This window comes from Pseudopodoces humilis, chromosome 2, assembly GCF_049639895.1.
Source record: "Pseudopodoces humilis isolate 2021_Gansu_Grassland_sample_001 chromosome 2, ASM4963989v1, whole genome shotgun sequence".
NCBI classification, from domain to species: Eukaryota; Metazoa; Chordata; class Aves; order Passeriformes; family Paridae; genus Pseudopodoces; species Pseudopodoces humilis.
In genome coordinates, this window is record NC_142201.1 from 63,945,608 (window position 1) to 63,958,018 (window position 12,411).

The 12,411-nt window shown below is 42.3% G+C and overlaps 1 pseudogene; it reads right to left on the minus strand.

Annotated features, from left to right (window-relative positions):
- Nucleotides 1-1,382: 1,382 nt before the first annotated feature.
- Nucleotides 1,383-2,416, minus strand: LOC148184863 (uncharacterized; annotated as a pseudogene).
- Between the last annotated feature and the right edge of the window lie 9,995 nt (nt 2,417-12,411).

Here is a 12,411-nt window from a genome sequence, read left to right on the forward strand (position 1 = left end):
GGGTGACAGTGGTGGTTCAGTTCTTGTCCCCAGGACCAAGATTGATGAGAAAGAACCTGTTTTCATGTTCAGGCTTAGGATGTTTATTCTTCCTTATCTATATTACATATTTACAGACTACAAGGACTGATGCACACTAGGCTAACAAAGTGCAAAATGGAGGGACGAGGAATCTCTTCAAGGTCTTTTAAGTGTCAACCCATTCAATAATCAAATGCCAAGTAACTTATTTTCATTAATAACCCAATAACCTGACACCTGTGTTCTGCAATGTGGATTCTTTCATCTAGTCACCTAATATTACCCAAAAACCCTAGAAGAAGAAGAAGAAGGAGAAGAAGAAGGAGAAAGGGACACTGCCCTAAATCCTCCATGTTGTCTTTTATTCACTAATAGAGCTTAAACCCTAAACTTTAACTTTATCACCCAGTGACTTAATATAATTCTATCTAACACATACTGACATTCCCAGTTTCTCTACTTAGTTCTAGAAGCTTTCTCCATGGTTTTCAGTTAAACTCAGTGCTCTTTTGAGAGTCAGAGCCTGTCAGCACAGATAAGGGATTATTCTCTGTGCCTCTGACTCCACCATCTCCCCCTCCTGTTTGAACCAAGAGCACTTTTTTAGCAGCCTTCTCTACCATTCTCCAGACACTTTGAAGTAGACAGGCCGCAAACCCCCAAAAAACTATGATGATAACCAACACAAATATACCAGTTCTTATAAGTTCCCTCCACACTGGTGCAAGGTTCAACCAACCAAGCAAATCATTCAACTATCGTTGGGGAAGGTGAAACAGGGAAACCTTATGAATGTAATTGTTTGGCACTAGATTCTGAAAATATGAAGGCTAGAATCAAAGTAGAAATGAAAGCCTGCTTTGAGTTATAGGATACTGAGTACTGGTTAACCAAAGAACAATAGCCTAGCCAGTTGAAGGAGAATCCCTGCTGACAAAACAATGTCCTTCTGCTGATAGAAAAGTCCAAAGGTAAAGAAGCAAGGAAAGAACTTGTAAAGCTCTGTAGAGTATAAAATGCAACACTGTATGTTAATATAGGGAAACTCAGGCTGTATATAAATTCTTTAGTGGGTGTATCCCATGGTGATTGGTTACTAAGAATTAGAATATTCACTATAGGAAAGCATATATTGGATTGTAACAAGAGCCTCGCTCCCTTACTCCCTCCCTCCCCCTTCCAACCTCACCTCCCCTGCTCTACCTGTTCTCTCTCCCCGCCCCCGGACCACGTGGACGCCGAGGATGGTGGCAGACACGGGTCTCCCCTCCTTTTACCCTTATAATAAATTGCTTATACTTGAACAGCTTGACCCAGGAGAAGTCTCTCACCGCGAGCGAGCGTTTTTTCACTCCAATAAACTATGATCCCTTTTCAGCTCCAAGTCTGTCTATACCCGCCTTCAATTGTTGTATGCTTTTGTGAATGGACTCTGAGTGATCAGACAGATTCATACAACATATTCCTTCAAATTCTTCACATGTCCATACACTAGCAAAAGAAAATCAGTTGCTGCTCTGTTTTACAGAGTTGCATACCTCACACTTTGAACATCAGTTAACAAATTGCACAGTATGTGAGAGGTGGAACGGGATCGCTTGTTTAGCCAGCAGCCTAGTCGATCCAATTGCTTCAACGCTGCTGCTGAAGCTGCCTGAGGCTGAAGGTGAGATGTCACAAATCTATGCTTAAAATTCCATGAATTAAAGTCATCATTGCAATCGGGTGTGTATTGATTGACAAACCTCTTCCTTCTGTGTCTCTTTACATTTATCATTTTTACGTTAGGTGTCAGCAAAGAGAGTTTACCAACACTGCATGGACCACCTGTAATGTTTGATGGAATGGCGGGCTAAATTCTGTCTCCACAAATGAGAAAAGTGCCTTGTGGCAATTGTGGCAGTTGTGGAACACGGTTGGGTGGTGTGACTATGACTGGAGTAATATTACACCAAGATGTGGCATTTTTGTATAAAATGTGATTTGGAGTGACATCTGTAACTTTGTTTTTGTTTTGTTTTGGTACAGGAGAACCAAATATTATACAAAAATCCATTCTCACTGAGCCAAGGATTTCCAATTCATGGGGTTCATAAAGTGCCTTAGGGAGGGATTTGGTCCACATGTCCCACCCTTCAGTGGGATTTTGAATAGGCTGTGAGAGCTTTGGAGGGATGTTTTTTGGAATTGGCCAATCATCTACTGGCAAACCGACCAAGCAGGTAGAGAATAGTTTCTTTGGACTTGAGTGAGTCAAGCAAATGGTGTCCAGGCCTGATACATTGGCCAGAGTCACCCAAACATTTTCTTTTGGTTGACTCACAGGCAGGATCGCATTACTTAAAGCAATCAACAAAGTGATAATGCACAAGGGTGATACCTGATTTAGTTTCATGTTCAATGGCCTTAACTCTCTTGCAAAATTATGAATCTTGACACAATCCACACCACGCATTTACAAACGAGGCTTTGCAATATTAAAATTTTCCCACACTTTTTACATAAAATTCAAAGTTCACAGCTTCTGCATGTGGGATAGAAGATGTTTGTTGTCAACTGTGATCTCAATGCAGTTCATGTCTGCATGCTCACTTCTCCATTCCTGGGGTCGTCTGCTTGTTTCTGCGGTTGTTAAGGCTTCATGTTCTTCACTGGAAGCCACTTCGGCCCTGAACCTGTGAAGACACAAGCATACCCTTTGCCCAAGGTTATAATTGAACCTTCAATCTGTCCTGTTTCTGGATTTTTGACCAGAACCAAAAGATTTTCCTTTAATTTTGCCTGAGTACTGTTGGGAAAATGTCTGATGATTGGCAGAATTGGTACTGCAAAAGAACTGTTCAGAAAATTTAAAACATATAAGGTTCTGTTTAAACACACTTGAGATGTAGCCTCTGCCTCCCCCCTTTTTTTTTATCCAAAAGAGATTTCAAGGTGTGGTGTGTCCTCTCAATGATGGCTTGACCTGTAGGAGAGTGAGGAATACCAAAGGTGTGACGAACACCCCAACTCAATAAGAATGTGGCAAGTCTTTATGCTGTGTAGGTGGGACCATTATCTGGTTTTATTTCTTGAGGCACACCTAGTGATGCAAATGTCTGCAAAAAATGCTGACATGCATGTTTTGTGGTTTCTCCTGTGCGCAGAGAGGCAAAGACTGCACCTGAGAAAGTGTCCACTGATACATGGACATTTCTGAATCTCCTAAAAGATAGGTATTTCATGATGTCTGTTTGCCCCAGTTGCAGACTCTGCAATCCTCTTGGATTGACTGCTCCTGTGGATACAGGGAGCATCACAAGTTGACAATCAGGGAAAGCAGTTACGATTGCTTTAGCTTGATCTTTAGAAATGTGCAACATCTGCATAAGAGCTTGTGCATTTTGATGAAAAAATGCATGACTCAATTTTGCCTGTTCAAAAATGTTTGGCAATGTTTGAAATGGTCATTATTAATTTGTCTGCTTCTGCATTTCCTTCCACCAAGAATCCTGGAAATAAAGAATGTGCTTTCATGTGAGAGATAAAGTATTTGCTTTTTCTGTGTTCTATAGCTTTTTGCATGCATGCAAGATAACGATATAGATCATCACTATCGACATTCTTTAAGAGTGACCCTTCTATTCTTTTGACTGTATTGCCTATGTAAGATGAATCTGTTATCAGATTAAAAAGGTTCTTGGAACAATTGAAATGCTCTGACCACTGCTGCCAATTACACAATTTGAGGAGAACTCCTCGGTATCTGAATGTCTGAATACCATATTTTTGTTGTTAGGTTCTGCCATGTGATCACATGCCATGGCGGCGGAGGTGGCAGGGGTACCGTGACAACCTGGAAGAAGCAGTCCGCGGTTGGACTGCCCAGGGGCACAGGCACATCCTCTGCCTGGTGAGTGATCTCAGCTCAGCAGCAGCGTGCAGGTCACACGGAGAGAGACACTAGATTGCTGTGTGGTGTTCCGCTAGGAACTGGCCTCTATTAAAGCAGGGCCTTTGGTGAAGGGAGCCAGTGACAGCCCCTCTCTCGAACAGGGGAAAAACTGGGGTATTTATAGGGAAAGAGAGGGGTGGGGGCAAATTGGGATACATGTATTGGGGTGGAATGGCAGGGGAGAGCACCAATGGAGTGCAACAGTTTAACATAACTAACTCAAAGATTTCTGGGAGTGAGACTTTTCTCTCTCTTAGAAAATGTGTCTTGCCCCCAAGGGAGAGCCAGGATCTCTGAATCAGCTGGTTTCCCGGCCTCCACAATCACAGATTTATGTGTTTTTCCTGAACCATGAGTGAGTAATGTTATTGCATCTAACAGCACTTCACTCAGTTTGGGCTTCTCCCTGAAATTTAATTTTGACTGTAACAGCTTGTGTCTTGGAAAGTGAATTGAACAGACACCTGAATAATCCAGCAATGCAATTTGCAATTCTTCTGATTTTTGCATTGCCCAGTCAAAATGTTCTTTTTTCAAAGGTAGGTAAATTATTATGAAATCTTTTCCTGACACTGTTAATAATCTCGTTCTGGTCCTGATTATGATCTGAACTATCATTTCTAATGTTATTTTTGGAGACCTGTAGGGTAAAAAAATCCATTCTATTATTAACAAAGAATCCTTTGAAGTGTCCCATTGAAATATGAGACCATACAGTTGCGTGTTTTCTCCTAACACTGCAAGGAACAACCGTCGTGACATTGCACAATGATGTGCTTGTCTTTGTTGAAGGGCTTCAATGACCATCTCAAGGGCTTATTGAGGCTCAGGCATAAGGATTTTGGGAGATTTAATGCTCTTTCTCCTTTCAATAGATCGAAAAGCGGTGCAAGTTCATCATTAGCGATTCCCAGAATTGGCCTGATCCAATTGATCTCTCCCAAGAGTCTCTGTAGATCTTGTAGATTGTGGACCTGAGTTCTGATTTGTATCTTCAGCAGTCTGATTGTTTTGTTATAAATGGATAGCAAATTTGATTAATAAAAAGAATTTATTCCATAATCAAAATACAATCGTAAAAGCTACAAGCAAAAATCAGATTGACGCTGAACCAAGCAAATAGCGTCAGGTGAAACAGGCATGGGCTCTCTAGCACTGCTCCACTGTGTTACATGAAATATGTGACTATCACACAGTCCTTTTTACATGTTCCCAGGCTTTTGGGGGGTCCCTTGCCTTCTTCCATTGGTCTTGCCTTCTTTGCATGTTGGTATGTGTCTCTTTCCTTATCGTGGTGCTCAACAAATCCCTCAGAATACACTTTTTACAGATGAATATTCATGCTGGTTTTGGTGCATATGGCTGTAGTCTTGTCAGACGAAGATTTCCTGGAAATACACTCTTTGCAGACGAACATTCATGCTAGCTTTGGTGAATGTCACTATAATCTCATCAGATGAAGATTTCCTGGAAATACACTAGGATTCTTGTCAGATGAGATTACTTATAACTTTAGCATGAATTTATTCATGCCATGTGTCACAGTCTCCCCCTTTCTTCATCAATTCATTAATTTGTGCTTTTGGGACAGATTTTGATAAAGCTCACATATTCTTCAATTTCATAATCAGTACTTACAAGACTTAACTACTTTTTCTATACTGCTATTCAGTGTATAAAATTAACAACTCTTCATAAAACAGTTATTCTAATCTTTTATTTCTTTTAGTCGGATTCTCAATTATACTTTCTCTATATCAATGCACATGCTATCTTGATTTATATTTTAACTACGTATCAGCTTAATGCTACTGGTAAAATAACTTCCTCATACTTTCTCATGTTGTCTGTTAGAACTCATCCTTATGACTGTCCCAGGACTGTACCTTACACATTTCATAAATATTTTTTATGTTCTTTAATCGTGCCCAAGCTTCAAATCTGGCCAGAGCTTCAGCGGCTCTGCTCTTTCTATCTTCTTTTAATTCCATTATCTTAGATATTTTAGATGTTCTCTCGAATTGACTAGTGTTCATTGTAGCTAACTCAGGATCAATGGGCATTGCCGCTATTTGCATGCTTTGGACAACAGAATAGATTAGTCAGATAAAACATGGTATGAGACAAGGCAGGAACAGTAACCGCATTATTGAACACAATATTAAAAATCCTATTTCCTTCACCTCCTCCAAACAATTCATCCCACCATGAAGCTTGAAGGATAGAATTCCATTTTTTAACTGGTACATGTGCTACTTTCTTAATTTCTGCCACAAGGTTCTTTATAGTTTCCTCACAGTCATGTATTTCTACACAGCATTCAGACTCATTGAACTTTCCACAGACTCCTCCTTCTTCTGCTAACAAGTAGTCCAAAGCAATTTGGTTTTGATACAGAAATGCTCACATTTGTGAGTGCTGTTTAGTTTATAGTCTTATATCCCCAGCTCCTGTCTTGAGCTCAAGTTGCTGGACAATAGTATGCTATTATCCTTTCTGCAGGCACTTCATCCTCTCCCCATTTCTGATTCTCTCCTGCTTTTGGAAAGTCATGATTCAGCTCTTTTCTCTGTCTAGGGTCTCATATAGCCCCTAACAGCTTACTCTCAGACCTTGGTAGCACGAAGAAGGAGGGTCGAATCATTCCCAAAGTACAGAATCCTTTCCATCTGCTGGGTAATTCACTGTATGCCTTTTCCCCACATATCCAGTATATTCCATCAGGTGCTTTCCATTGGTCATTTACAGCTTCTGGTTTCTCCCAGTAATCCTTTAAGCCTTTTAAGGATCGGTAAGGATTAGCTCCAAGGCTTTTGTGCCAGTATAACTCAATTTGATAATTCCATTCACAATTTGCTTTTTTTGTTTGACTCCAATATCTGGGGGGGGTTTCTGGCTGCCAGACTTTGGTATTATTATTTTAATTTACTGCTGAAGTGGATATACAAGGAATATATCCCACTACCTCAGTATATCTTATTACTTCTCTGCTGATACAAACTGTTCCAATTATTTGGTGATCCAAAACCCACCCTTCGGGTCGTTTTAATGTTTTGGAAATTTGGGTGTGATTTTATTTTAGAAGTTGCTCTGGAGCTAAACTCTCACCTTTCCATGGCCATTTCTCAACTGATTTAAGCCCTCCACAAATCCAACAGTTAGATAATCCTAATTCTGTAGCAATTTCTTGTATTAGATCTACAAAAAGGTTCTTGTTTGAGGTAGGTAAGTCCCAATTGCTATACTGATGTTCTAACTGTTCATATTGTTCATTTAATGATTTTTACTTTTCTTGCTCCATTATTTTCTTTTTTGCCTCCAGCTCTTGTTTCTTCAATTCCTGGGCTATTTGTTTCAACTTACTCTCCAGATCTACCCCTTCTCCATCCCTTGCAGAACAGAAAGTTCTACCATATTGTAAACAAATTCAATCATCATAACTTGTCGTGAAGATCGATTATCTGAAAAATACTGAAAAAACAATTTTACCATATTCTAGATTTTCTCCAACCCAATATGTTTTCCCACCCATAGTGCACATTTTTAATTGGCTGTGATTGTAACACGTTGAGCTAACTTGGGAATGTGCCATAAACGTGGATTCCCTTCTTCCTCTGATCTATACCGAGTGGTTACATTTGTTACAGGTGGGAACAATAGGCTCTAACCCAGCAGCTCGTTTGTGTAATGCATGGGTTAGTATTTCCTCACTCTTTGGCATAGACTGCACCTCTAACCACTGATCCTAAGGTGTTGCTCTTGGGTCATAACAGACTATTCTTTCTATCTGGCACATCTTATATCAAGTGTGATCATGCTCACATTCTCTTATTCTGTTGCCAGTTTTGCAGTCATAGTGGGTGCAATATGCCAGGGTTTTTGTAACCCCTTGTCCTGTAAGGGTCTTCTTAAAACACTGCCCAGAGTCTTGGGTTGAGCTTTGCTTCTCAACACTGGGGTAACCCCTGGAGAGCAGACTGATAGTATTGCCCATTATCAGACTCAGAACCACCAGGGTTCCCCACACATGTACCCCTCTGCCTCTGCCTACGCCCACAGGATGGCTGCCTGTGGCAAGGGAGTCCATCTTCTCGGCAGCAGGGATATCCTTCAGGGGATTCATAAGTGGAACGAGCTGCATATCTCCTCTTAAAGGCATCCCACTTTGATATTTTGACTGCATCGGCATTACAGGGTGCTTTGTTCACCGACACTCAGTTATAAGGACTTGTGCCTCCGATCTCAATTTACCTCTCACTCCCTCTTGAAACAATCGATACCACTCTGAGGAGTCTAATTCCAGTATGCCCAAGTCAGTAGCGACCACTGAATGAATGAATGAATTCAGGCAATGTATCACAGTTTGCTCTGTGATTCTCCATCCCAAGTATTTCCATGGCAAAATTTGTTGGATTTTTGATGTAGAAATTTCCAATCCTGCATTTTGAACTTCCATAATCATGCTTTCACAAGCCTCTTGCATCTCCTTTTGTGTTGATGCTGCAATGAGCAGATCATCCATGCAATGAATGATCATCGCCTGCAGATGTTTCTTTGGAGCAGGAGACAAGGCTAATGCCACGTACCATTGGCAAATTGTTGGTGAGTTTTTCAGTCCTTGAGGAAGGACCACCCAATTGTATCTTCACAAAGGTTCTTGTTTGTTCATGCTTGGGACAGAAATGCAAATAGTGGAGCATCTTTTGGATGAAGTGGAATGTTGAAGAAACAGTCTTTCAGATCAATGATCTCAAGTGGTCAGTCGAGATCATCAAGAGAGAAGGCAGACCTAGCTGAAGTGGTCCCATCTCCTCAATGACTTTGTTGATTTTTCTGAGGTCATGAAGCAGTCTCCATGAATTGGAGGTTTTCTTGTGAATGACAAACACTGGAGAATTCCAGGGACTATTCGTTAACTTGATATGACCTTTCTGCAATTGTTCCTTCACCAATTTATTGAAAGCACTCCATCTCCTCTTTGTTAGGGGCCACTGATCCACCCAGACAGCCTTGTCTGTCTTCCAAGTCAGTCTCAGGGTGGTGAATGCTGCAGTGACTCTATCAAAAATCCACTTCCCATTGTGACAGAATGTTTCTTTCCCAAACCATGATGGATTTGTGCACAATGAAGGGGCGAATGATTACAGTTCTTCTGGCCCTGAAACAACTATTGCATGTTTTCCCTGCATGCATAATGTACTTCTTCCAATTCCTGAGAGGGAGTTCAGAGGTATTATCAGTCTCCATTCTCTGGGCCAAAAGACATGAGAAATGACCGTGACATTTGCACCGGTGTCCAACATGCCCATAATTTGGATTGTTTTGTTACCACATGTCAAGTCACAAGTGATCTAGGGTTGATCACGGCCTATTTGCTATATCCAGAAGACACAAACATTCATGTCTTCATTGCTGGATGAAGACTGTTGACTCATCACTGGCAAGACTTGCTGCACTGCATTAGATGGCAAAGCAATGCCCTTGGCTATTGGAGTATTCTGTGGAACAATTGATGGAGGGTGCAAGGGCTGGGCCAAAACTGTTAACTCCTCATTCTGGTTTGCTGAGATGACTGATGGATAAACAATGAGCCCTGAAGTACTGCTTCCATCCTTGCCTATAATTAAAAATTCTTGCCTCTTCCATGATGTTCCAGTGACCCCCGTGGGAATCACTGTGTGACTCTCATTCATGAAGTATGTTAATTTGGAAGCTGCCAATTCACATTGTGCCCATGGGGGTAACAGTTCTGGGTTGCTTGGGAAGTTGCAGGTGGTTCTGCAGATGGAGTTTGATTGGGGTTCCCCACAGATTGTTTTCCTTGAGGGGTCCCAGACTGCTGAGTCATGGCCATCCCTTGTGTCGTGGCACATTGGCATCCTGCGTTCTTCTTCCCGTTTCCCAAAAGGGGTAGAGGTCTTCCATCCACATCAATTTTAGAGTAACATTGATTTGCATAATGTCTTCCTCTTCTGCATCTTGGGCAAAGATCTGGTGCTTTCACGTTTCCAGAAGACTCTGGGTAATTCTTTTTTATATGTCCATATTTCTCACATTTGAAATATGGCTTCTTGTATAATTCTGTTGCCATGACTTCTGAGGAATTGCCTTGTTGAGGAGTTACATTGAGCACTGCAAGAGTTCTTGCGAGTCTCTCATCTTGTGCTTCAAGGAGTTTTCTGAATCTGTCTACCAAGACATCTGCTTGAGTTGCTGCGATGTACTGAAGTGCACCTACCTTGCTGCAGGCCTTTATCATTTGAGGCAAGGTTGGCTGTGTGTCGCAGTGTCCCTTTCGGAGTTATCACTCCACCCACCCTGGCTAGCTCGACACTGTAGACCTGTGGGGGGACACCCCTCCGAATCCTGGGAATCAGAGGAGCGGCTTGGCAGAAGAGACTGCAGTGACTATGGAGGAGGCAGGAGTCAGGCTGTCTTGAAAGGCAAAGTCCAAAGTTTGAGTTGTCATAGGGACCTCTGACCTCAGGGGTGATGCTCCAGGAGAGCCCCCAAAGCAGGGACGACAGAAACTTAAATTTGGGGGAGGAACCAGGGCAGGGGACAGATCGCAATCCAATGGGAAACAAGGGGGGAGTGTGAAGGGATCAGAAGGACATTGGAAAGAACCAGTGAGGAAGGTTCAGGGAAGGACTTCCTCTGTCTCTTGCCCTATCACCTGACTTCCCTCCCTGAACTTTCTAGAAGCTGGGAGGATTAGCCGAGTGGCAGACAGGGCCCAGAGGGGAGGAACAGGGAACATTCAAGAACAAGAGGCAGGTACAAGGGTGGATTGACAACTGGGATGAGAGGGTAGAACTTGGGTTAAACTAATAACAAAAACAAGGGGGAGAGAGGAACAAACCATTAACATAACATGATGGGGAGTAAAATTAATAACACAATACAACAGCTGTGGATCAGGCAAGGCACTGATTATGCACTTGTGCTCTGCTTGGCATTTGCAAAAGCAAGACTTTGAATCAGGAGTGGTTTTGTTGCTTCATCACTGCGTTCTTTCCACTGATTGTGTGAGACATTGGATGAACCAGGTAAAGGGCTCAGAGGTGCCTTGTTTTATTTTTGTATAAATACCATCTGGAGTCCCAGCTGGCTGGATTTGCAGAATGGGTCTCTGTGCTGCTTCTTTGATGTCTGCAATCACATCTCAAGGCCAGTCTGCAGCCTGATCTTCAGGTCTGTCATGAGGATCGTCTCCTGCTAGGTGGGCCAATACGAGGGCTTCATCTGGGCCTCCAGCATAAGTGTTTCTCAATTGCATGAGGGCCCTTCGCCATTTCACATCCCATAATATGTATTGCAAGTCTGTCAGGATTATGGAGGCAATATATCTACATTAATAAGGTACTAAAGCATAGCTGTTGAATGTGTCTCTCAATAGTTGTTTAAAGTACAGAGAGCCTAATCCATTGTGCCTAATAGTTTGCAGTAAGTCCTTGATGACATCATAAGTCAAATGCTCCCAAATAGAATTTGCGTTTTGCCTGCCATATCTCAATAGCAGTGTCATGCTTTCTCTTTCTGCCATGTCAAAATTTCCTTCCTTTAGTACTTTTTTCCTGATATCTGCCCAGTTTGTCAAATTGGATCCATATCTGACAGCATCTCTTGAAGGATGTGGTACCAGAACTCTGCTTGCATCTCGCAAGGATGTTCCTCCTTCTTGCCTGAAGGCTGTGTCCGTCCCGTTGATCTCTCCCCCTCCTCTATAATGAAGGGAAATCATAACTTGCAGTCCTGAATTAAAAGCTACGGAGGATGGTATGGAGGATGCAGTAGAAGGCTGCACCGCAGATAGCTCTCCAGTAGGAGGCTGGATGTCTCATTGACCGTAAGATGGTGCTGTCTGGTGCGTATAGGGACTATTTACAGAGGTCACATTGCCATCAGGTCTCACAAAAGACGTCTGAAGGAACCCTGTATTTTGTGGAAGAAAGTCTCTTGCAAGAAAGTCTCTTAGTTGTAGAAAGAGATCTCAAAGGAATTATTTTGGAAATGTGACCGACGGGATTGGATGAGAGAAGTTGATTGGTTGTCCCATGAACGAGGAATCAAAACAGGTACTTGGGGTGGTTGTGCCAAACCCTGGGGTGCTGCTTGCCATCTGCCAGAGGTTTGGTGTAGCTTGTGGGAACAGGGGTGTTTTTACAGGGAAGCCTTGAGCAGCTGAAATTGTAGTAATGTCCTCAGTGTTTGTATTTTTGAATTACAAGATTGTATCACTTGTGAGTTTTCTCCATTTTGTTCTCTGTTTTTTGTCTCTTGGTTGCTTGGTTGGAGCAGTGTCAGGGATGCTGAAGCCTGTGTTGACATGTCCCTTGGTCCTGGATCCATGCCTGCTGCGAGGAGGGCCGTGGGATTTTGAAGGGGCTGCACCGCTGTTTGGCTTGCCAGGCTGTGGTTAAAAATGCTTCAAATCTCTGCTGTTGTTAGCATAG